General features: G+C 42.2%; 1 protein-coding gene across 2 annotated transcripts in view; it reads left to right on the plus strand.

Annotated features, from left to right (window-relative positions):
• The first annotated feature begins 23956 nt into the window (after positions 1-23956).
• The window catches only part of gnaz (guanine nucleotide binding protein (G protein), alpha z polypeptide), a 45899-nt gene continuing 43648 nt past the window's right edge, over positions 23957-26207 (plus strand). For both annotated transcript variants that reach the window (XM_048259423.1, XM_048259422.1), the window contains exon 1: positions 23957-24392. The gene's annotated coding sequence lies outside the window, so the exon portion shown is untranslated. The remainder of the gene's footprint in view (positions 24393-26207) is intronic.

Consider the following 26207-nt stretch of genomic DNA (forward strand, 5'->3'; position numbering starts at 1 on the left):
CTGTTAACAGACCTGTCATTGTATGGGCTCAGCAAAACCTCTGATAACCATTGTCTATGTGCACAGTTTAATATCAATTCAAAAACTGCAGCCAACATTGTAACAGCTAAAATTGTATTGAGACATGATACAGAAAATACCACCCTCTTATCTGGGCCTGAGCTTGTTTAAAATGGACTGAGGTAACGTGGAAAAAGGTCCTGTGGTTAGACCAATCAAAGTTTGCCATTCTTTTTGGAAATCATGGAGTCATCTGGGCTAAAGACGAGAGGGCCTATCCAAGTATCCAACCTATCCAACTTGTTTTAGTGCTCAGTTCGAAACCCAACATCTATGACGGTGAGGAGGAGCATTAGTGCCTACAGCATGGGCATCTTGCACATTTGGCAAAGCACAATCAGTTCTGAATAATGTATACAGGTTTTGAGCAACATATACTGCCATCCAGGCAATGTCTTTTCCAGGGACAACCTTGAATATTTCAGGAAAACAATGCCAAAATGAATTCTGCACATATTTAAATGGTATTTCTCCATAGAGGAAGAGTCCAGGTGCTAAGATGGCCTGTCTGCAGTCCAGATTTGTCAAATTAGGTGCATAATGGAATGAAAAACATGACTAAGAATACCCCATACTGTTGAGCAACTGAAATGCTATTGGGGATTAATGGGAAAAAATGTAATTCTCAAAACTGTTGCAAATGGTCTCCTCAGTTCATAAACATTTACAGAATTTTGTTAAATGAAGAGGTGAAGCAGCACAGTGGTAAACATGCTCCCGTCCCAACTTTTTTTGAAACATGTAGCTGGCATTAAATTCAAAATGAACATATATTCCATAGATTTACTTTGTACAAAGCTATGTTATCAGCATCTGTTGCTATAGTAGATATGCTGAAAAGTGTGCATATGTGTGTGTGTGTGCTGCACACCTGCTTATCTGTTTTTATACCTGTTTTTATACCTGTTTTTATGTGGTTGTTCCCATCTGCTTCCATTTTGCCCTTGCTGTCTCTTTTCTCATTATACCTTTATTATCTGTGCCCGATTATAGGCAGCCGAAAACGATAACTTATCGTTGGAGTTTTATGTGGTGAGGGAACAACTTCTCTAGACAGCCTTCCCTAGACTTCCCCTGCATTTATACCAGCCCTCTGTTTGCTTTTTGTGTCATCTGCTGATAAGCAGCAAAAATAAGAGGAATATGCTTGTCTGGCTGATTATTTAGACTAGAGTAATGTTCAACAAATCCAAACGTAATCTGTCGGTGTCGTAGTAAACAGGGTAGGTCATCGGTAGGTCAGGGTACAAAGATGAGCCAATCCCGACCATCAAGTAATGCCGGGCCAAGGGAATGTAACAGTGAAAATTAGAGGGGCACTCCGCCAAGGCCAATATACCCTGTCTCACAATGTTCAAGAAACAATTTCTCTGGATCCTCTCCTTGATGTGGATCTGTTCCTAAAAATTTAATAGTTTATTTATTAGTTTCCTTGGCCTATGCTTGACCTGACCACCTCCCCTCCACAGACATTCATGAAAATGGTTTGTTTGTGCATAAGCAGAAAACAAACCCAAAACATAACCTCCTTGACAGAGGTACCAATTACAATGGAAACAACAAAAAGATGGACACATAGCTATATGCAATGGGCATGTTAAGTAATTTACAAACGTTTACAAAAGTTACCAGTATCGCATGCCAATCTGAGAGAGATTCATACTTTATGGACGCCAGTGGTTGATAGTTGTGGTTAATAAATCTTAGGTGTGGTCCAGGTATGGACAAGGTGCAACATACATGTAAAACTCGCCTTGCACCTGAAAGTAAATGAAACAGAGAGAAATAAGTGCACCTGTAGGGGTTCTAGAATGTAGGATTACAACAGAATGATTATTGAGTGCATGTGGCGAGTGCAATTGGAAGGATCTTGGGGATCTAAAGGGGTTGACAGCGTATGTTGTGTATGTCCGCTGGTTATTGTGTTCTGGATCAGAAATAATCAATAAAGGCACTACAGCTTACAGTTAATCTTCTATTCACCCAGATGGTGCCACAAGTCACAAGCACCCGGCGAGAGCCTGCATCTCTAATTTTAGTTTCTGTGGTGTCTGTGGTGAAGTCTAAATGGGTGGTCGGCCCCTGGGCTTTTGAACGTGTCACAGAACGTTTGATCTCAGCGAGTTCATTAAATTTGTCAATTGGAACTGGTATTCCCACTCTGGCCATGGTGTCAGAATGACTAATGAAGATGTGTGTGTGGCTAACGTGTGTGTGTCAGTAAGATAAATGAGCATAAGTGATGAGAAGCAGCAATGCTGGGGCTCCAGGGCAGATGTGACATTCAATTTGCTCTCAATTGGGGTCTCCAAGACCAGATGCCGCGATTGAAGACGCTCTGGCCCGACACCAAGGACAGTAAACGGGGATAGAGTGATACACATACTACTGTAAACTGCATAGAAATTGTAAAAATTGAATTTCCCCTGGGGATCAATAAAGTATCTATCTATCTATCTAAAAATCTCCAAGATGAATAAAAGGAGAGGGAGGGTAGGTTTAAGGAGATTCTGATGGGGTCCGTCTACAGACTAGGTGGCTTCAGCACAAGTACACTTCATGTACCGTACATACTGTATAGGAGTCTGGTAGTGTTATATAGGGGCTACAACTCAGCCTCTCTTCATTTGCTACTTGTAGTCCTGCAGCTCCACTGGTAGAATAAGGCAGAGTACAGAGAGCTGGCTATTTACTCATCACCAATGTCTGCTGCCTCAAAAGTTGACAAAAACAAAAAAAGACAAAAAAATACACAATTCAAAGGGGAAAGTATTGTAAGTATTGACTTCAGTATGTCAGGAAATGGATAATCCAGAGATATTCTGTAAAGAGGAATGGTCTCAAATGCCCTGCTTTGTGTTCTCCAACTTTATGAGATGTTATAGAAGAGAGCTCTTTTCTTAGAAAATGGAGGCTTGAAAAAGAAGGCAATAATAATCTTTATAGGCAATAATTTCTAATATTAATCTCTAACACATGCTGAGTGGCCGGAGAAGGTGCAATATGTGCTGAAGCTGTTCAAAGGAGTTAATCGGGATGTGAATTGTGGTTATTGATTGACTGAAGAAGGCACGCAAACAAGGAATAAGTCATGACAAGGTCAAAGCATTCCCTATTTCATATCATTACAGGGCAGAATTGATTTTACTTAAGTGATATTTCTACAATGATTAAAGCAAGACTGACTTGGCTTCATGAATGGATTAAAAAATAAATACACCAAAATGCTTCAAAATGAGGGTTTGATATGAATCAGTTTGATCAGCAAGTAGACCCCTCACTGATCAAACTAGGCCAAACAAGGAGATGGCATTCTTAACAGCTTTCAGCCATATCTGAGTTGCGGGACGTAGGCTAGTTAGACATATGACTCCTGACATCATTAAGACTGTTGTTTTCGTTTTTTGCCTTGCTTTGTTCAATTTGATGGACTCGAGTAAAAAAAGGCGAGGGCTAGCAGACCTCCCTACCAGGCATCTGAACATGAAAAGCTCCCGGAGATCCCTGAAGGATTTCCTGTAAATTCATGTAAGGTATCTGTGTGCAGCCTGCATGACAGATGTGCCTGTCCTCAAATGCTGAGCGTAATGTCAGTGTAATGTAATTTTCCATTGTGATGTACCTCTCTAGAGTAGTTGGGTCATTGAATGAGTTACCGCAATAGGTCATTTGATGACTTTGTGATCTACTGTGCATGGATACCTTCCAATTTGTATTAGCCATTACTGGTATAACTACATTTTGCATAGTAATAACAATGCAAAATGACTACAAAAAAGGATTAAGATTGAGTTATACTTTACAAGGGCAGTATTCAGGATAACTCTCTTAATTAGAGACTAATATCCCTACCTAATGCTGCTCTCATCCTAATTCTGTGCCATTCTGAAAGCCTCAGTCTATGCACATCTTTGAATGAAATGGCTGAGCAAAGGACTCTCTGGATTGTTCTCATCTCATCATAGCATCCTTAAATTATTTGTTTTAGTGCTCCCAAAGGTGCTTCAAGGGTGCTTTGCCAGAGACCTTAAAGCCACAAGAAATCCACAAAGAAACTGATTTAAGAAGTACACTTCATGTGTGTCTTGGGCTCGCTCCATCAATGGATTTTTAATTGGGAAACATTTTCCTAAATAGACCTTTTTATTCCGAACCTCACCTTAAATGATTAGTTTTTGTGTTGTACTGCATGGTCACAAGTGGTATCGGCTACAAGAGACATTTTCACATTCTGTCTGTGCTGATTGCTGACAACACTATCAGAATCTATCTGAAATCAGATAGAAATATAAAACCTGTAGTACAGACCCTAAAATGTGATTTATATTCATCCTGAGATGCTGATGAATTAAGTTCTCATTTAGAGCACTTCAAAGTCCTCTGTGTTTTTCTACCCTGAGATGTGTAAATATCTCAAATGCAGTATCGTGTTACAAATGGGCCATGCTGAGTACAATAAAGTGTGGATGTTCTTTTTCCACATTCCAGGCTTCCTTCCTATCAGCAATACATTAAGTAGCACCAGTAAGCTTGCTACTGTGCATTTTTCCATACTGTACATGTGTATTTACATATGCATGCATTTACAGACCCGTGTGCATGGACTCTATGACCATTAGTCTGGATTTCGTCTGCACGGTCCTCTGTTTTGTGCCCCACAACAACAAACAATGCCAACCCCTGGTGTACTTACAAACTTTCCAATGCCTCGTTTTATGAGTAAAGAACATAGTTGTACTACTGTAGAAGTTTTGTACCATTCTGGGAATTATTAGTGGGGTAATTTACGAGATACTAAGTTAGTTCCATTAGCGCCTGCAGAAAGTCATTCGTTTCTGACAGCGCTACTCGACCAGGGTTCGACCAAGGGAAAACAGGTTCTGGGAGGGTGTTTGGCTCTGGGTCATGGTGCAAAGGACCCTAGGGTGAAATTACTCTGAACCATCGCTTTAACCTCAGCAAACTTCACAAAGAAGTTTTGAAAAAACACTGCATTTTTAATTAATTTGTTTGTTGACAGCAGACAGCCGGCAAGTAGGTAGCTTTGGCATTTCAGCGGAATTTGGTTTACACACTGGCGACAGGCCCAATATTAATGAGAATGTACCCAAACAACATAAAGGAATATTGCAACATCAGCTTTACAGTATGTGAGCAACCCCCCCCAGTCAAATGCACCTGAAAATGCAATAAAGATATTCATCTCTGTGGCATGTGGCTTTATCAAGAATCAGCTGTAGCCTGTGTTAAGAGATGTGATGTGTGGTTTGTGTTTTGAAAGTGGATCTTTGATAGATTAATGGTAAGGGGTGTGGAGTCCCTGGTGAGCCTGTTAGCTTTATTCCCTCGGGCCGGATTAGACAGCTGGGTCCCTCTTTCCTCTTTGTATGTCGGATGTCTGTTTGTGTGCGTGTGTGAGGGAGGGGCGGGGGGTGTTGGCAGGGGGTGAAATGCTAAAAGGCAGCAGGTTAATAGAGAAGTGAATAGTGCTTCTCTCTTGGTCTCGTCTAGCAGAGGACTTATTAGTGGAGGTTAATCTCATGCTTGCCTCAACCCTCCATGGACTGTGGGCTAAGAGGGGCACACACCTTAATAGGCTACAGACAAAATGGCTGCCATGACAGAGGAACAATGGAGCCAGGGCTGAAGGAAAAGAAAATAATAGAACAGAAGAAGAAGCATTGAATCTACTGAGCAACTTTTCTAAATCCTAAATCTTGTGCTGTTCCCACATGAGTTGTTAAAAAAAATCACTAGAGATGTCCTTCTGCCATGTATATTTGAGGCCCTTCACTCTGGGGGCCAGATTTATGTACATTTGCGAATGCAGACTCATCAGTGCTATAGTCAAACCGTAGAAAGCACACACGCTGTGCTTCTTAATTTTACATGCTATTTATCATACCTCTGGCTCATCGGGTAATCAGCGCCTTTCTCCGGCCCCTACCGTGAATTGAAAGATATGCTTTAATCACAAGAATGAAGTTAACTGATGAAAATATTAAAAGGAATCAAACATTTAGCAATCATGAAATAATACAATACATGATGAGATGTCAACAAGCAGGGAGATAATGTTCTACTCATACTACTTGTGCAGATTAGTCAAATCTAGCAAGTAGGAAAGTTTAAATTGATGATGTTGGAAGACATTAAGACATTAGAAAGGCCAGCAAAAGTTAAGGTTGCTTTTGACATTATAGTACAAAGAAGTAAAACTAAAGTGCTCTGAATAGCGATTCTGTTGTCTTTGAAAGTTTGTCTTGTTGACGCATTTAACCGCAATTTGGATTAACATCTGTTTACAAGGCGGAAATATTTCACGGCAAAACAGACGTACACTTTCATGGGAAGATTTCATTCATACAGGGGAATACCTAATTCGCCTTATTCACCCAGCGGCCAGAACGAGGCAAAAGGGTACACTTGCCATTACACCTAAGTCCAGCAGATGGTGGTGGTAATGCACTGTAGAAGAAGAACAGGCCAGTGAACCCTTGTTCTTTTTTGGTGAGCTTTTGTTTGGCATACTGTACCCTTTAGCCTCATTCTGGCTGCCAGGTCAATAAGGCGAATTAGGCACATTTTATGCTTCTCCTCCCATCTTTTTACTCGAAACTCATGCTTTCCCCTATCCCTCCTATGACACATACAAGCGCAAATTGCCATTCTCAGCTCCTGCGACAGGCAGTCTGCAGTTTTACCTAAATGCTGCCTGTTACATACATTTTTATGCGCATGTTGCAAAGAAAATACGCCTCAAGTGGGTGCAAAAGCGTTGGTACATCTAACCCAGAGTGTGGGAATGACCTGGGAAAGTTCTTAACTTTCCCATTAGATGGCAGTATTGTCAAGACAAACTACAGTGTGATATATCCTGGCAAGGATGCACAACAGTGACAGTGAATCCTGATGATGCTGATTATTCTGCACAACATTGCCCACACGTGAACATTAATTCTGAATCCATTAAAGAGCACTATGTCTTCACTCCGCTCACTATAATACTGTATGTCATCATCATGATGCATTGTAATATCCAGTGCCATTTTGGCTGTCTATGAATGCATTGGCACTCAATATGTAGAGGCGATTGCTCTTAGACTACAGGGGAAGCTCAGCCTCCTCTAAAATATCACGGAAAATCGCATCAAATAACACTATTACATTAGCTTCTAGCCTACTATTCCAACTAGAACATGCTGAAAACATGTTCATCTTCATGGCTAGTTTGTTTAGCAATAAGATTTTGTCGGTCTTTTATCGTGATTTCGCACCCGTAATACATTGCTGTGACGACACGATCCATCAAAAAACCCATAGACGCTCGGCTTCACTGGGCTTTCAATGGCACTTACAGAGTGGGCTGATCTCAGTGCAGAGAAGCTACACGTTTATTGGACAAGCGCCACAAAATCGTCATTTCCAGGGAAGCCCGGGGTCTCTGGGAGTGAATGGGACAGTGGGATGGCCTGGACGCCGAGCTTCTGTATGATGATTGGAGGAACCGTCATAGAGGCTGGACTCTTTTTGATTGACAGCATATGTCACGATCTGACAGGAAGTGGTTCAAGTTCAAGGGATGCGTTAACGTTAGTGTTGACAGGTGAAGTCAAGAGGCAAGACAAGTTGCAGCTCAAATACTCATAATTTGGGAGCAATACAGTCGGTTTCTATTTGTCTTTGTAAATAGCATAGGTAGCGAGCTATATAACGGTGTAGGCTACATGATGCCATGCCAACTCTATAGCCTACTGTTTGGCCTATTCTGGGTTTTGGGATCATTTTTGCCCTCAAAGAACAATATAGCACCTTAATAATATTAATTTAATAATTGACCTGTTTTATCAGAGCTTCCCCTGTTCCAAAGAGCAGCAATCGCTACTGGTGTACAACAATATGTCCATAGGGAGTAAAGTACATTATGATGTCTGGAAACAATAATATACAGATGAGGGAAGACAAGAGAGAGAGAGAGAGAGAGTGAGAGAGAGAGACAGACAGAGAGAGAGATACACTGTTGAATGCTATCTAGGTCGAAAACAAGCATGGGGGAGTACTCATTTTTTCATCCCTGCTTGCTCTTCAAATCTGTGCTGCCTCTCTCTCTCCTTTTTCTCTCTGTATAACTGTGGCCTCTCACCATAAAGTGTAATTCTCTCATCAGCAACAGTGAGAGGCACTTCACACCCAAGCAGATCAAAATGTTTCATCAGAATGCTCCCCACAACACCCCTCACACAAGTACACACACACAAACATTCATACAAACACATACAGCAAAAAGAGGGAAGTGAGAGACACCGGCGAGCGCACACACACACACACACACACACACACACTAAAAGAGGGAGAGGGAAAAGAGACAAGACACACACACACATGCCTATTGCTGTGAAAGCTGTTGAGGTGGCTTGTAGAGGGTAGATAGCCATCAGTTCCTGTTAAGGAGAGAGTAGAAAAGCAGAAAGAGAGAGGTTAAGAAACGGTTGGGACCCTATCTGATATGTCACATCCTGTCTATCGCTAACGGCTTGTGCAGTTTTCTGCTGACTCCCAGCACCCGGCTGCATTACTGAGCCACCTTTTTAGGCCAGATTATTAACATGTCCACACTAGCCCATCGACACACACACACTCACGCAACCGATTACACATACATGCACACATCTGCACACACACACACACACATCTACACACACACACACACACACACATACAGGTGTGGCCTGGGCCGGGTCAGAGCCTCATCTGGTCCACCAAGACACCAAGGAGCAGCCCTCCACCCTTTCTCTCATCTCCTCTCCCCTTCCCTTCCCCCAGCCCTGAGTCATGTGAAGCTGCTAAAGTGTGTCTGGTCTGACATTAAGACCTTAAGGTGTGTGTGTGTGTGTGTGTACGAGAGAGAAAGAGAGACGGAGAGAGAACCTGTTTGTGTCTGTGTGTGTGTATGAGTGTAAATAAAGACATGCGTATGGGTGTTTGGGTCTGTATGTGTGCAGTTTGTTTTTGAATGGTTGTCTGTCCGAGTGTGTGTGTGTGTGGGGCTGTCACTTTTGTGAAAAAAAACCTGTTTGATTTTGGAGACATAAGTGTTCATTGAATCGACTGTAAAATCGATTTTCCATGTCTAAAGACGTTTCCATTTTCAACGCCAAATATAGGCCAAACCACGGACAACTAACAGGCATTAGGACAAACGTAAAGTACAAGCCAGCAATATTTCTGATGATTTATTGCCGTGAAGTTTCGTGCACAATGACAAACAGGAGTGCAACATTCTCGAAAAACAATAAGCAGAGTGGACTGCCATAACATCAGTGAAAAACATTACTGCAGGCTTCAACGTGGCTGTGTTTACGATTAGAAATGTCAAACAAATTTTGCCTACGTAGGAAGTCGCAACTGCACAGTTCATAGTTTGATCTACCCAAAACCTGAAGTGCTTCCATGTTGAACTCCTCAAGTTATTAGGGCTTATCACTTGTCTCTCTCATGTCGCACTGGTTGATTGCGTTGTCCTCCATTTTTTTTGGCAAAACACCAGCAGCACAGCAGCCAATTGAAACAGCGTAAAATTGGTGGGAATTTTCTTTTTAGCTTTCGCAATGCCTACTGCACTTTCGAAATTCTTTATTTTCTTTTTCTGCTTGTGTGTGAATTTTGTTACATCTATCTTTTTTAGTTGTTTAATTTGTTTAAAATTACTTGTGTACATATTTGGTTAAAATCGATTCCCTATTTTATTTTTCAAAACTTGTGTTGGTTGGTCCAATCGATTGTGCAATCAATTTTCGAACATAAAGTGACAGTCCTAGTGTGTGTGCGTGTGTGTGCAATGCATACATGTGATTGAGCACATGTTTGTGTTTCTGTGTATTGCATGTGTGCTTACATCTGTGTGTGTGTTTGTATGAGTGTGCCTGTCCAAACATGTGTGTGTGTGTGTGTGTGTGTGTTTGTCTGTCTGTGTATATATGTGCATGAAATTGTATTTGTATTTGTTGTATCTGTGTGTGTGTGTCTGTGTTTACGTGCATGTGTGTGTGTGTGTGTGTTTTCAGGCCTTTTATATGATTCCCATGTGTTGACCTCCTTCTTACCCCTTTCATTTGCGTCACCACTGCCTGTGCACATGCCGCCCGCATGCTTTCATCATTCCCATGGCTTAGGGCCCTATAAAGACCAACAAAGTGGCCACTATGACCCATCACAGCAGCTCTGTTTGGGGGACATTAGATTGGGGGCTTGGGCTGAGAGACCAGGATGCTAACTGTGATGACAGGACTTTTTCAACTGCCCCTGTGTGATCATGTATGCATGTATAGAGCTGGTGAGAATGTATTGCAAGGGATGTCAAAAACAAATCGCCACTATGACCTTTCAGGGGCTCCATATTGAACTTAACACAACTGAACCTGATTTTTTCAATGGAAGAATACTAAAAGCAGATTATGTATGGTGCTCCAGAATAGAGAATTACAGTAAAATTGGAATTATATGTATTGGCTATCAGTGTTGGCTTATCCTGTTTATGTGTGCATATGTGTTACGTGCAGTGGTTAAAGTGGGATTTGGCTGGTGGGGGAACCCTAAAATCCAGTGTCGGTGCAACAGGAAAAAAATGACTCATCTTTGGACAACATATTGAGTATCGTGGTGTAGCAGTACTTTTTGGACAATAATTGCTAGCTTCTTGGTCACCTCTTTACACGTGAAAAATTAACTCACCATTTAATTTAACAATATCATCACGCTATATCGTTGGTATGAAAGAATATATTTATTATTAATTTATCTGAGGTGGCAGAACTGCGTTCCTCCCCATTCCTCCCCACTTTAACCCCTGGTTACCTGTGTACAGTTTAACATGTTCAGGTGTTAAATTGTATGTGTCACATGTGTGTGTTTTGCCTTTCAATAGTGACTGCTGTTCCACTCATCTGAAGTGACAATGTGTTGATACCAGGAGGATCTATTTATATCCTGTAGGTCAAAAAGGTTGGCGTGACTTTGTCCTGGCTCTGGGTGTGCTGTGGGGACCTGATCTCTCGTCTGGTACAGGATGGGGTTGCCACTTACTCTGGCTCTCTGACACGAGGCCTAGGGCTATAGAGCAAGTCCACACACCTATGGAAAAAAGATCGGATCTCTGGAGGACTGAAGTGACCTGAGGAGGAGTCGGAGGTTCTTAGACGTATCCAATTTGTGTCTGTGGTTGTCAGTGTTCAGCGCTGTCTACATTGCTACTGAGGACACTGTCTTCGGGTTACCTATTTGTCTGTCCATCTGCTTGTCTTTGGGTTTGGGCATCCGTGGCTTACTGTTTAGGGAATTGGACTTGTGACCAAAGGATGGGCAGTTCAATCTCTGACTGGTAGGAAAAATGTGGGTGGGGGGAGTGATTGAACAGCGCTCTCCCATATCCACGGATGAAGTGCCCTTGAGCAAGGCACCTAACACCGGATTATGGGCTGCCTACTTTTCCGGGTGTGTATGTGGGCTCTGAGCTTACTGCTCCAAGTATGTGAGTGCATGTATACATGCACACTACCCCCGGATGGGTAAAATGCCGAGAACAAACTCCCCTACAGGAAAAATAAAGTATAACTTAAAATCATAATTCCATATTTTTATATATGCTTATTATCTATACTTTATTGTCTATGCCTATGTGTCAGTGTCTCACCTTATTTCAGTCTTGGACGTCATTATTTGTATATGAGACATATAAGATAATCAACAAAAAGCAGAATACCTTAGATCACATATTTTGCTTAATGATGTTACCATTAAGTCAAACAAGAACATTCCAGAATGTCTGATATTTTGTCTGAGGTTTCAGAGGCATGTGCTGCCACACAAATCTGGCATAACTGTCATGCCTGGCTCGCCAACCCTAAGCAGACCTACGTTTTCACGGCACTTGGCTTGCTGAGGATGGAATGGATGCAGAGCACAGGGGGCCTCGTGATGGGGAAGCCAGAGTGTCGTCTCGCTATCAACACACAGATCACCTTACTCCCAACACAAAGAAAGCCATTTCCGAGTCCGAACTGGCTGACTCTCTTTCTATCTCTCTGCCTGTCTTACACAGTCTTGATCCTGATGAATGTCTAAGAGAATTGAAGAAAAGCATGGAACTTGTTTCGTGTTGATTTTTTTTTTACTTTTTCCTCTGTATACTGTTAAACTGAAAGACTGTTCTTTCAGTACAAAGAGATCATTCTCGATTCTTCTTTTTGGCGCAGCACTATGCAACAATTTTCATATGCCACATTCTGGGGTTTTCATCAAATTCATTTTGATGGTATATGGTCATGAGAAAGACAGATAAACACATGTGTTGGTCATCCAGGATAGACTATGCAGTTCTGTGGTCCGGGCTGGAACATGCAAAAATGAAAGAAAACCTTTCACAGCTCAACTTGGATGACTTTGATTACTAAAAGACACCAGTTGGCAAGGGTGGTGGTAGCGTAGTGGCTAAGGAGCTGGGCTAGCATGCAGTAACCTGAAAAGTTGTGGGTTCAATTCCAGGCTTCCACCATTGTGCCCTTTAGCAAGGCACCCAATCCCGAGTTGCTCTGGGAAGATATAAGTGACATATGTAATTCACTTTGGATAAAAGCGTCTGCTAAATATGTAAATGTATAGCAAACTTCTAGCAGTGGCAATAAGGCTCTGATTGCTGTTTGTGTAAATGTATAGCAGACTTCTAGCAGTGGCAATAATGCTCTGATTGCTGTTTCTGGTTTTCTATGGCTTTTTTTCATACCAAGCTCACTAGCTTTAGACCACAACTCACAGCACTTCTTTAACACAGAAATGGATTATTAGCGCATCTTTGGACAAACACGCACATTACCTTTTAAGTATTTCAGTCAGTAACATCTCTATACTCCTGAAGTGTGACTGTATGAAACTGGCCGGTACAGAATAGATCTTGAGGAGACAGAGGAGAGAGACTGAGATGTGGTGGCAGGGTGGTGGAGGGGTGTGACGGGAGGGTTTTTTTCCGACTGCGCCCCCTCTGGGTTTTGGGGGAGCCAGCCCCAGGATCCGGGTGTGCTGACAGGGCCTCTGATAGGAGCGCTGATCAAAGCTGCCGTTGCGGCGCCGCCTGAGTGCATCTCACAGGATTACGGATTAGGGAGGCAGGAAGCTGAGAGGAGCGAGAGAGGGTGTGTGTGAGAGAGAGAGAGAGAAAGAGAGAAAAAGGTGAAAGGGGTGAGGTAGAGAGAAGGGGAGGAAGAGAGAATGAGCATGGGATAAGTAAGTATGGTGGTCAAGAGAATTGTATTGTAGATGGTTGATGGGAGAAAAAAAGAGGGAGAAAAAGATTGGAGGCAAAGGGTATTCTGAAGATGGATAGATAGATAGACACACACACACACACACAGTTACAGTACACACTGAATGTGTTTTATATCCACGTTGGTAACCAGCAACAAGTACAAGGTCTGTAATCGCTGCCACCGTGCGCTGTCATGCGTTGCGTTCCAAGTAGCCCAGTGCGTAATTCTGGTTCATGAAGTTGAACAAATACATTTGGTTATTTTACAAAAAAATATAAATAGCATACTTTCATGCCGTTTATGGGCTACAGTGCAGAGTTGGGAAGTTATGGTAGAAGGCCAACTTACAAACAGGGGAAATTCTTTCTCTACCCGTTGCTGAGTAGCCTGATTGTAGTCCGGTACGCATAGTGCGTAGGCCAACAGCCGTACACATGCAGAGAGGGACTTTAACTTTTAAAATCTCTTTGTTGAACCATTATATGGGGACACCTTAAAATGTCCAAATTACACCAACACCATGGTACGAGCTACACATCCCAACTGCACTAACATCCTGTAAGAAAAAAAAAATATTTCCCAAGGGAAAGAGAGAAGCATAATGAGAACAAGGGGCAGTGGGGATGGAGAACGAGAGAGAGAGAGAAAGCCTTAAACATTCCTGACTACCTTCCCAAACCACGTGCTGCCTCTGTACGGGCAATGCGAAGAGCGAGTTGTCACTTAGATCCATTTCATTTCCTCTCATCTCATCTCAGCTCATCAAGCCCTGCGAGAGAAATACACAGGCTCAGTGGATCAGCAAAATGTGGGTCTAATCTTGATTTGGCCTCTCTCATGGAGAGAGAGAGAGAGAGAAAAAAAATCCATGTACTTTCTCTTAGTCATGTGCTTTGATTCTCATTTTCCAGATCTCATCTATGAGTGCAACGAGTTATCAACTCTACTCAAGAGGCTGCTAACATTCATAGGTAGGCTACAATGGGCAGACAAGTCCAACAGCTGGCTTTCAGCTTTGCTTTTCTTTTAGTTCTTGATTTATTGCTAAAATCAAAGCCAGAACATCTTCCGCCCAAATTAGTGTTTCCTACGCTAATGCTAATTCAATGGTTAAGTAAGTATTAGCAATGACAGACAAAAATCCACAGGATGGTGACACTCTAGAAAGATTAAGGGTCTGGCCATGAATAATGTAATGGCCCAACTCCAGGGGCGGCACCAAGCGTGCATTTGAAAATCTCACTGCACGCAATTGGATAACACAATACCAGAGGTGGAAAGTAACAAAATACATTTTCTCACGTTACTATATTGAGTAGTTTTTCTGTGTATTTTGTATTTTTTAAGTAGTTTATAAAATCGGTATTTTAAATTTTACTTGATTACTTTTTGAGTGAAGTATTGTACTTCGCTACATCAAAAATCCCATCCGTTACTTGAGTAAAAAAAAAAAAAGTTAAGACTAAAGAAAACAGAAAGGGAGAGAAAAAAAATCACCTAAACCTAGCCTAGTGATAATGATCAGCATGTAGCCTACAACAGGACATGAATCAAGCTGCCGCCATGCAGTCTTTCTGAAAGTGATGGAGCTGGATCACGAGATGCATCAGATTAGCCTAACCTATGAAAGTGTATTTTCCGCTATTTCAATGGGTTGTCTCAGTTCGTTTTAGCACCAATGATTGCGGAGATATTCAAGCAAACACCATGGGATTTCGTGTTTTGATGTTTGTGCTCACCTTTCTTTGGAAAGAAGTTCATTGTTTCCCCTCATTTTGATGTCTCTCTTTTTCCTGTTTTGGTCTTTGTTTTTAGTAACCTGACTTGGTTTTCTTGGAGAAAGACATTGCACCAGCAGCACAACAATTAGCTGTCCACTACTAGCGATGCTCAACTAAATAAACAAAAGATAGACTACCTTATGAATCGTGCAGGCGGACTAAACCATTTAGCTCTTTAGCGAGTGAGAGTGACCTTAGACAGTTTTCACTATGGTTTGTATACAAAATCCAGTCAGTCAAACTTTACATTTCGTCTGACATTCATTTTTACATTTAATTTGGAAGTTAAAATATTCAAGTAAAATAAATATATGGTGGAAATAAGTATTGAACGCTTACTTTTTTTTCAGTAATTAGCCTAAACTTCCAGTGAGTCTATTCGAAATTTTCACCACACATTATAGTAACACACATATAAAAAATCCAAACATAAGAGTTTTGTGTATTAAAGTGGGATGACACAGGAAAAAAGTATTGAACGTGCCTACTGAAATTTCTTCAATACTTTGTGGAAAAGCCTTTGTTTGTAAACAACAGCTTCAAGACATTTCCTGTATGACAAAACTTATTAGTCGCAGAATCAGGTGTGATTTTGGTCCTTTGTTCTAAACAGATTCCAGGGGTCCCTCTTGTGAATCCTGATCTTTAGTTCCAGATTACTTCCAGAACTGTTTAATTGAATTTAATTGAATTGGCTGCCTTCAAGTCTTTCTGGAGCTTTCTCTGAGTGGTCCTTGGCTCTTGGAATTGACTATCCTTCTGACTCCCTGGTCAGAAATATTGCGAGGAGATCCTGTGCCCTGTGCCGGTTGATGATGCAGTGATGTTTCTTCCACTTGGAGATAATGGCTCCCATGCTGCTTACTGGAAGATTCTGAAGTTTTGAAATGCATCTGTAACCAGTTTCATTGATTTGTATTGTTTTGCAACAATAAGGTTGCAAAGGTCTTGGGAGAGCTTTTTGCTTTAATCCATCATGAAATGTTTCTTGGGTGACACCTTGGTAATGAAAAACCTTTTTATAGCCCATCAATATGTAAGCTACTAACCAAGCTTATATTAATTTGCGCAGATAGAAAGGATAACTACTCTCTAACTACTTACAGATTCCAGCTCGTTCCTTCCCTTTCCTTGCCTTAGTGCTTTTTCTTAGCGTGTTCAATACTTTTTCCCTGTGTTATTCCACTTCATTACACATGACTCTACTTATGGAGTTGTTTGGATTTTTTTATGTGTGGATTACCTGAGTTATTACTAATGCCTGATGAAAATTGTGCCCCCTGTATTCCACTTTTCAAGGGCCCTCTCCTCCATTGCCCTATACTTCCCACTTTCCCCCCCAGTTCGACGCCCTTTAATCTGCTGAACCTTCTGCTCATTTCCAAACTCTCTGCAACTCAACATTGGCCTGCCTGCCTCAGCTGCCTGTGAGGGGCTTTTCAGTTGTGCTGGATTACTGTTCACTGCAAAGCGACCCAAGGATGAGTCCAACTAACTTTGAAAATCAACTACTGCTCAAACTTAAAGAACTTAAAGGAGGTGATTTTTCACATAGATCTCCATTTCTCAACATCCTTATCAGGCAAGTACCTCCACTCGGCGGCCATATTGCAACACTTTTTGGGCACTTATCGTGCATCTATTTCGGTAGAAATGAGTGTGCGTAAGGCTTCACGACACCAATCTTGCTCCAGCAGCGAGATCACAACAGATGATTGGCACGATGTCTTCACAGCACACCACATGATTGGCTCAATGTATGGAGGATTTTTTGAGTGCTGTATCTCCTCATTAGAAAGTCTCTGGTAAAACTGGTTGTTCTGGTACCCCCAAAAAAAAAAAGGAACTAAGTAACTTTTACTTAAAGTACATTTTAAATGAACTACTTTTTACTTGAGTACATTTTCAGATCGGTATTTTAACTTGTACTTGAGTAATATTTCATCAAGGTATTGGTACTTTTACTTGAGTACAATATTTTCATACTTTTTCCACCTCTGCACAATACGACCAACATTTACTGACTGATTCCAAAATTCGACGCCAACCTTCGACGCAATTGGATAACACTACGAGTGTCATCTGTTTAGCTCGCCTCTGGCCCGCCTATATCAGATACACCGATGTGATTGGCTCCCCATGATACAAGTGGCAAAAGTAACGTACATCATTACTCATTGCCAGAGTGTCTCGCAGAGACAATTCAAATTGTGCTCTTGCAAGAACTCCAGGGTAGTGACACTCAGTGATAAAGACAAACAGAAAAATGTGTGCACAGATCAGAGTGATTAGCTTCCTTTGGTCCATCAGATAAAGAAACACACAAGCCTTTTTTTGTTTAGGTTTTTGCTGATTTGCCGAGATCTGTCTTTCACTGCTGCCACAGCAGACAGACAAATTAACTAACAAACAGCAGTTGCTTGGATTAAAAGAAAGAGATGACACAGAAGATTAGTTTCCTGTAGTACATCTGAGGCAGACTACCTCAACATTTATCTGCGCATATCAGCTTCACAGACACTGTTAACCAAATTAAAAGATACTTTTGTTCATGAAGATGGTTTAGTACAATCACATTGCAATCTCTCTGTGACTAATTATTTGTGATCATAACTGATAAAATAAGAAAAGCAAAGTAAAATAAAATAAATGTGTCCATTTGTCTGGGCAAATTCAACTTTTAGGTTTAAGTTTAAAGAAGTGTTTTCCTCTTGATCTTCTCAAAGTTGGTTTCATATTGATGTGAGTTCTGCTTTCTAATGAATTCCTTTGTGTGCTGCAGTAGTTTTCAAATTGACATTCATTGGAAGTTGATCTGTACTGCGAACTTCTCTGAAACAATGAGAGAGAGAGAGACTTCCTGTCCCCATCTTGTCACACTTTTTTGCAATCCTGTGGATTCGGTGGCGTAACATTGGGCAATGTGGCATTACCGAGCAGATGGATTTGAATGATGCACAGTACAGGAAGACATTTTCATCAGCATGGATGTTCCCTGGACATGAGCTTGGTGTTGTTAGATCGTTGCTCAATCAGGTAATTTACAGGGATGCAAGTACCCATTAATTTAATCATTTTATTTACCAGTAAGTCCCTTGAGATTAAAATCACCTTTTTGAGAGAGACCTCATGGGAGTAGCCTACACCATTCCAATGTTATGACAGAAAAAACAAAAAAAAAAACAGATTTATAAATTGGCCAATTTACAAACAGAGCACATTAAGTCAGCAGGGAGCAGGCACAGAGCGGTACTGGGTGAAAATCCTGATCCTCACACCTGAAAAAAAGATTTGTGCTATGCTAGCAAGCTCGCCTCTCATGTCTGATGTTGATGTTGTAGAGTGCAATGTCATTCAGAGAGGTTGCAAGTGATGAAATATATTTTGAGGTTTGATATGATTTGACATTTGCTGTACACTGTGGACGCTAACAACTGCTAAATGACAAGTTCCAATATTCATATGTTTCAGTGTTGGAACAATGTTATTAAAACAATATGGATTGGATTTTTATGGCTTTATTTTACATGCACTTTTAATATCGCTTTAAAAAGCAGCTAGCTTTATTCACTTGTTCAGTCTTGACCTACCAGTCTACATTTCTGAAGAATATGTTAAAGCAACATGATGCAACAATAGGTGCTTACCACCTGTTATCTATACTAGGTATAGATTCATTATGGTACAGGTACATTATGTAACAGATACTAATTATATGGCTCTTCATAATGCTGCAGAATGCTCCATTCACTTGAATCGGCCTTCCCAACATTCGGAGGTCTCATATTTCTGAATAACAGACCGTTGCTAAGTATAACAGACCGCTGTCAAGGAAAATGGGTTTTGTGCTTCTTATTGACATCATTCATGTCACTCCGCAAGTAGTCCGATCACTTCTTGCAATGGAACTTCATTCAAAAGTGAAAGCACACGGTTCAGCTGTGTTCTAAAGAATGTTTGATTCAAGTTCAGCGTGTCTTGTAAACTATTTGTTTCTCAGCACAATCCATGATGAAACGGTAACAAATAAATGTAAATAGTCATAAAGTCATAATAGTACTAGCAACGGCTGCAACCTCTTACAAAGGGGTTAAGATAAGGAAGGCCTTCCTTTAGATTGGCCAACATGCTGATCTTACGGAAGTGAACTGCAATGCCTACCACCCGCTACCACCCAAGGAAACCATGGCTACAGGAAGGGTGTTTGCCTTTGCAGCTTTTTCTTATGGAACACAAGCCTGATTACGCAGAAATATGACCATGACCAAAAGACACATAGTGCTGTTGTGTTCTATCCCTCTGATCTTTACATCTTTTTTCCTCCAACACATACAACAAATGCTCCATTCGGTTGTTAAGTTCGACGTCACGGGCCCAACAGCTTTTTTGTCAAAAAAACGTTTACTAGCGCAGCCAGCCAGTTTTTGCAACTTATAAACCTTGTCACCATCACCTCCATTTTATTGAGAGTAAAACAAAACCGGTTAACTTTAACAGAGCAATTACTATAGCTGTGCAGCCAGATTATACAATCGTGCAGGCTTCCGCGAAAAATAGGATTTTATTAGGTTGAGGCAACAAGTGAGTAGTAGGATAACAATTTTCTTAAAGGCTACTCTGAAAAGCAGAAAAAACATTGTTTATTTTACTGTGTATGGAGAAAACTGAACGGCTTTGATAGTTGTTGGACCCGGAAAAAGATTTATTAGCCAATTATTGCATCATCACTTACAGTTTTTTACGATTGTTTACACACTAAAATAAAAACTTCCACACAATTTGCAAAATTCTACTCCAAGGTGCAAAACACCTTCACAGATTTGCACAGCATTACACACAATGTCTGCTTCACCCTTTTTGCAAAACATTACACACAGTGATTTGTAACACACACACACACACACTTACACTGCAGACGGCATTATACTACACACAGCTACACACACACACACACACACACACCTGGACTGGGCCAAATCAGAATACACACATTTTCACACCTTAGACACAGATAAAGAGTGTGAGGTTACTTCCTTGTCATTACAAAGCCCCGGATTGCCAATGACCACACTACTGAACGAATAGGATAATCACATCCACCAGGTGTGGAAGCACACATGTGCTAATTTGAAAATGCAGCACTCAGGTGTACTATAAAAGGCAGCAGCTTTTACAGTAGTTTTTCTTCATTTCTTCAGAGTCAAAGTGTATGTACTTCAGTAATTTTTATTTGTCTACAGATTTTACTTGTTTCTTTGATTTCATTGTTGGTTGATTACTGTAACTGATTATGGTAAGAAATAAATAATCAGGTAAGAAATAAAAAAAAATCAAGTATTGAAATAAATACTTGAAATATTCAGTCTGCAGCATCAGTGTTGTGCAGTGCTTGGTAAGTTTATAGTAGGCCTATTTGTGTACATTCCCCCTAAATCTCAAACTAATCATGAAGAATGTTGTGGGTTTGTCACTATTTTTTGTCATCTAAATTATCCCTTACAACAATGTCTGGCCAAAAATCTAGCACATGCTATTTCCTAACATTAGTTTTTTTACAAATGTGTTTTATAGTTTATCACAGCAGTGTGAAACTGGCTGCAATAGTGTCTGATCATTGAGGACTGTGTTGGTTAAATGAAAACTAATAGCATTTTCACAAATTTGTGTATATGTTTTGACTGAAGTGTGTATGTTTTGACTGAAGTGTGTAATTTTGCAAACAATCTAGGAATTATGCAAATTGAGTGTGGTGTTTGGATAATTGTGATTATATTTTGAAAAAAAGAACCCGGTTTTCAAAATTGCATCTAAACAATTGAAAAAAACGAATAACCGAATACTGATGTGTAGCCCTCCACTGTCCTGTGCCTCCACAACTCATCTACTTAGTATATTCTGTAATGAAAGCTTTGCAATGGCCTATGTTCCTATGGGAATCTAAAGGCCTAAGTAAGTAAGCTTTACAATAACTGAACTTATTACTCATGTGATTAAAGTGAAATGTGACCTTTGACACGGTGCCTTGACCTCTCTTGTACTCCACACCATGTGAATTCACCCACTACAGATATCTAAACCTGCTCGTCCAGATGGCCGAGAGCCTGCTGCTTGCCAAAGTATCCACTGCAGAGGTTTTTTTTTTTATCAATTCACAAGCTTTCTGGATGGAGAGGGTATCAACCAGGCCCCTGCTGCAGTATCCCTTCCCTACTCCTAAAACTGGCAAAAGGACAAAGCCTCTGAGCTTCCTGCTTGGTTATTACCTCCTTTGAAGAAAGAAGGGAGTTATTTCACAGTGGGATTACCATGTTCTCCACAGTTCTATGCCACATTAGGGGTTCTCTTTTTGTACAGGACATTGATAAATTGATGGATCAGAAAGCACAGCAGAGCAGCAGCCATCTTTTTTTCAATGACCCTCCGCCCCCTGTCAATTTTTGCTGGTGACTTCTGACCTTCTTTGCAACATTAGCGTTAGCATAGCGGCCAACTCTCACGCATTGGTGTGAGAGCGAGTGGAGCCAATCAACTGAATGAATCTCACGGTCAATCCGTGAGAGTTGACAGCTATGTATTAGGAATTTAGGCACGCTCAAATGTCAGCAATTTTGGTTTTGAGTGCATGAAAATGGCGCTCATGAAATGTGGAGTGTTCTTGTTTAAGATTGTTTACTGCCTCACATTTAGCAAATTAGCTGGTGAGGTCTTTTCAGCACTAGGCAAAGGCCATTTCTAAAATTAGTGTGTGATTAGTGTGATGGAAATTAACTAAAATATTTAAATTGGATCTTGCAATTCTAACATCATCAGTGAGTAGACTAAACAATGAACGTTATGGATACATAACACACATACACACTCATACACACACACACACACGCACACGCACACACACACACACAAACCCTCTAAAATGGATTCTACTCAATTTCCATCTACTCGAGGGACAGTGTACTAAGAGATCATTTTATCCCCAAAGGTCTGAACTCACCATCTTTGGATCAGGGGAATTTTACCAAGAAGCTACGTTGCCATAGTCACCAGTAATTAGTACCATGCATTAATTTACCTATGAAACACCTTTGTACCCTTTTTCTTTTGATATGCTCAGATCTAGTGCATGTTTTTTTTTAAATCCTTATCACGGTGCGAGTTGCAGCTTTAAACCAAGAGGATATTTATAACTTCTTTAATTTAGGACATTGTCTGACACTGTCTGGCATATGACAACATGTGATATGATAGCTACAGGACTATGTTAGGAATGAGCAACTTTATTAGTGTGAGGGACAGGAGATAGACAGACAGACAAACAGGAACTTGAAGTTAGATAGATAAATAAAACATACCGAGAGGCAGAGCTTGAATAGATGCACGGCATTCAGAGAGAAAAAAACAAACTGGAGGAATACAATAAAAGAGAGCATGTTTATTGATTAATTTTGGGATAAGAATGAAGTAAGACAAGACTACAGCGGGAAGGAAGCTCAGACTGCCATAGTGGGTTTATTCAAGTCTGTTCCTCTGCCTTGGCCTCAGCATGCAAGCTGACACTGGGCCATTTCACAAGAGAAATGAGTGTGTTTGTGTGCATGTGGTTTGTAAGAAACAGAGTGTGAGCGTGCAAGGTGAGTGCATGTAAAAAGTGTTTGTATGTGTATGTGTATGTGTGTGTGTGTGTGTGTGTGTGTGTGTGTACTGTATGTGTATGCAAGAGGGAGACAGAGAGGTTATGTTTTTGCATGTGAAGAGAATGCACAACGACTGCACAACGGCTGCATTTGTGTAGCAGGGCAGTCCGTGTCACATGAGTACTGCCCCCATATCGCTCTCTCTTTCTCTCTCTCTCACTCTGTGTGTATGTGTGTGTGTGTATGTCTGCGTTTTTGTGTAGTGTGTGTGCAAGAGTTTGGGGTATCTTGTGTCACCCGCTGGCTCACACGTTCAAAAGCTGTAGTAAATAGTATTTGCCGAAGAAGCCTTGCTGTTTCCCGGCTGACTGAGAGGAGATGGTGAGGTGGTGGCCAAACTGCACCAAAAGGGAGTCGAAACCCTGCAAAAACAAACCACACCTCTGGCTCCGGCCCTGGTTGCAGGGTTTGAAATGTTATTATGGCTGAAATGGTTATTTGTCGGCACATCTATCAATATCAGTGGAGAGCCAATGATCGCCAAGGAAACCGTCCTTCTGTCACAGAGACAGTTGGCACGGAAACAGCACATTACACCATTATTCAACCCCCACCCATCACCCCCCCCTCTTCCTCACAGTCTCTCTTGCCGTCATTTCTACCCTCCCCTCTCTCCACTTTCACCCCCCCTCCCCTCCCCTCCCCTACCCTCCCCTCTCTCCTCTTTCACCCCCCCTCCCCTCCCCTCCCAAACACACAGATACACTCCCACTCTCTGTCTCTCTCTCTCTCTCCATGGCCCGCTCAGACATCAATGAAATGAGCTGCCCAGTGGCTCTGGTCAGAAATGCCAGATAAGGCGATTCACATCCACCAGCCTCTCTGCTCTCTGCTCCCCTCTCTGGACATGGCCCTCATTTTTTACATAGCTATTACTTTACACTCACACCACAAGAACATAGCCTCTCTCTGCCTCTCCCCGTCTCTACCCCTCCCTCTCTCTCTCTCTCTCTCTCTCTCTCTCTCTCTCTCTCTCTCTCTCTCTCTCTCTCTCTCTATTTCTCTCTCTCTCCCTCTGTTTCTCTCTGATTCTCATGATTTAATCCTGGCTGTTTTCCCCTTCTCTCAAATACCCACTGACTCCTCCCCCTGTTTCTCTCCTGCACTCTCTCTTGCTCCCTCTCTCTCGCTCTGACACACACACACACATGCACACACACAAGCGAGTGTGCGCACACACACACACACACACGCACATACACACCCTCCTCCCCCACCGCTGCAGTGTCTCTTAACTGCCTTGGAGCTAGCGGCAGAGGAAACGGCACACAGACAATAATACAAGGAAGGGAGCCAGAGAAATACAGAAGGCAGAGAAGAAGGAAGAAAAACGGAGGGAGAAAGTGACCAAGACCGAGAGAGAAGAGGAGAGAGGGGAGAAATAGAGGGATAGAGAGAAGGCGAGAGAGAGGCGGCGTGCTCTGAGGAGGAGAGATAGGGCTGGGGGGAAAATAAGAGGATGTTGGAGGATTGGGACTAAGGACGGCACACTCCCTCTCCCTGCCTCACTATGAGTGTTTGTCTGCAGTGCCAGTTCTGAATGGAAGTCATACAGTGAAACGGTAAGGGCAGCCTTCCTCTCTCTCCCTCTCTCTCTCTCTCTCTCTCTGTCGCTCCCTTTCTATGTCTCTTGTTTCTTCTATGTGTACATGTGTATTTATGTCTTTCACCTTCTCTCATCATTAAAAAAAAAAACATCTCATACAATTTTTGCAATGGTTAGCCTCCATTGGGTATGCTATTAAGCTAGGCATGGGATGATGAGTATATGGGTGTGTGCGGTTGTATGTGTGTGTGTGTGTGTGTGTGTGTGTGTGTGTGTGTGTGTATGTGTGTGTGTTAGAGGTTGTAATTGTTATTCAGCATCTGGAGAAGCAGGCTGCTCGATAGGGGGTGTTGTTTCTGCCCCTGTCGCAGCTCTTGGGGAGGTGATGTTCGGAGATGCATGCCCCATCCTCCCCTCCTCCTCCTCCTCCTCCTCCTCCTCCCTCCCCCTCCTCCCCCTCCTCCTCCTCCTCCCCCCCTCCTCCTCCTCCTCCTCCTCCCCTCCTCCTCCTCTCCTCCTCCCTCCTCCTCCTCCTCCTCCTCCTCCATCCCCCTCTTCCTCTGCCACTGCCCCTGTGTTACCACACGCACAGGGTCCGTCTGTGCCGAGGGCGAGACGTCTCCTCCTTTCTCTCCCTCCGCTCTACTCTTTCTGTCTGACGGTTTCTCGGTATGTCTGTCTCCCTCCCTCCCTCCCTCCCTCTCTCTCTATCTATCTCTATCTCACACACACACACACACACACACACACACACACACACACACACACACACACACACACACACACACAGACACACACAGACGCACATACACACCCAGCACTGACAAACATGGCCAGGCATCCACCATGCTAAAGGAGCTGTCACTGCGTTGGTGGGTGCAGCACTGGGACAGGCCTCACCCTGTGGCGTGGATGCTGTTGGATGCTATAGAGACGGAATATGGGCGAGGGAAACAGAGAGACTCAGGTGTAGACAGGTGTCGATGGTGTGTGTGTGTGTATGTGTGCATGCCGAGTGTGATGTGTGTGTACCGAGTGTGTGTGTGTGTGTGTGAGTGTGTGTGTGTACCGAGTGTGTGTGTGTGTACCGAGTGTGTTGCTGTGTTGCTGGCTTTACTGGGCTTTGAATGTGCTTTCGGCAGCAGGAGGTTTGCTCACACCCCACAGAGAGGGCAGTGTGTGTGTGTGTGTATATGTGTGAGTGTGTGCATGCATGCACTCGTGCTCTGTGGGTATAGAGGGTGGTTGCCTGCCTGCCTTCCTGTTTGACTACCTGCTGGTCTTCACTGCAAATCACACCATGCCACACCACAATCCCAGAAACGACTAGCAGAAACGCACTGGTGTTCATGTGTGAGCCACAGCCAGCCTTTCCTGTATGTGTGTGTGTGTGTGTGTGTGTTGTGTTTGCGTGTGTGTCTGTGTCTAGCAGAAACGCACTGGTGTTCATGTGTGTGCCTCTCCTGTTTTTACATTAGCAGAAGTATCAGTGGCCTTCCCTGATCTGTCCGATGATGTGTGTGTGTGTGTGTGTATGTGTGCGCGTGTGTGTCTGTTTGCGTGTATTGAATGTAGGTGTTTTCATTAGCAGAAGATTATATGACCAGTGGCCTGAGCTGTGTAGTGAAATCCCTGGGATCTGGTTAGCCGGATGATCCAGTAGAAACGCACTGGTGTTCATGTGTGTGCCTCTCCTGTTTTTACATTAGCAGAAGTATCAGTGGCCTTCCCTGATCTGTCCGATGATGTGTGTGTGTGTGTGTGTATGTGTGCGCGTGTGTGTCTGTTTGCGTATGTGAATGTAGGTGTTTTCACCTAATATTACATGTAC

The sequence above is a fragment of the Alosa alosa genome, chromosome 12, assembly GCF_017589495.1.
Source record: "Alosa alosa isolate M-15738 ecotype Scorff River chromosome 12, AALO_Geno_1.1, whole genome shotgun sequence".
Classification (NCBI taxonomy): Eukaryota; Metazoa; Chordata; class Actinopteri; order Clupeiformes; family Clupeidae; genus Alosa; species Alosa alosa.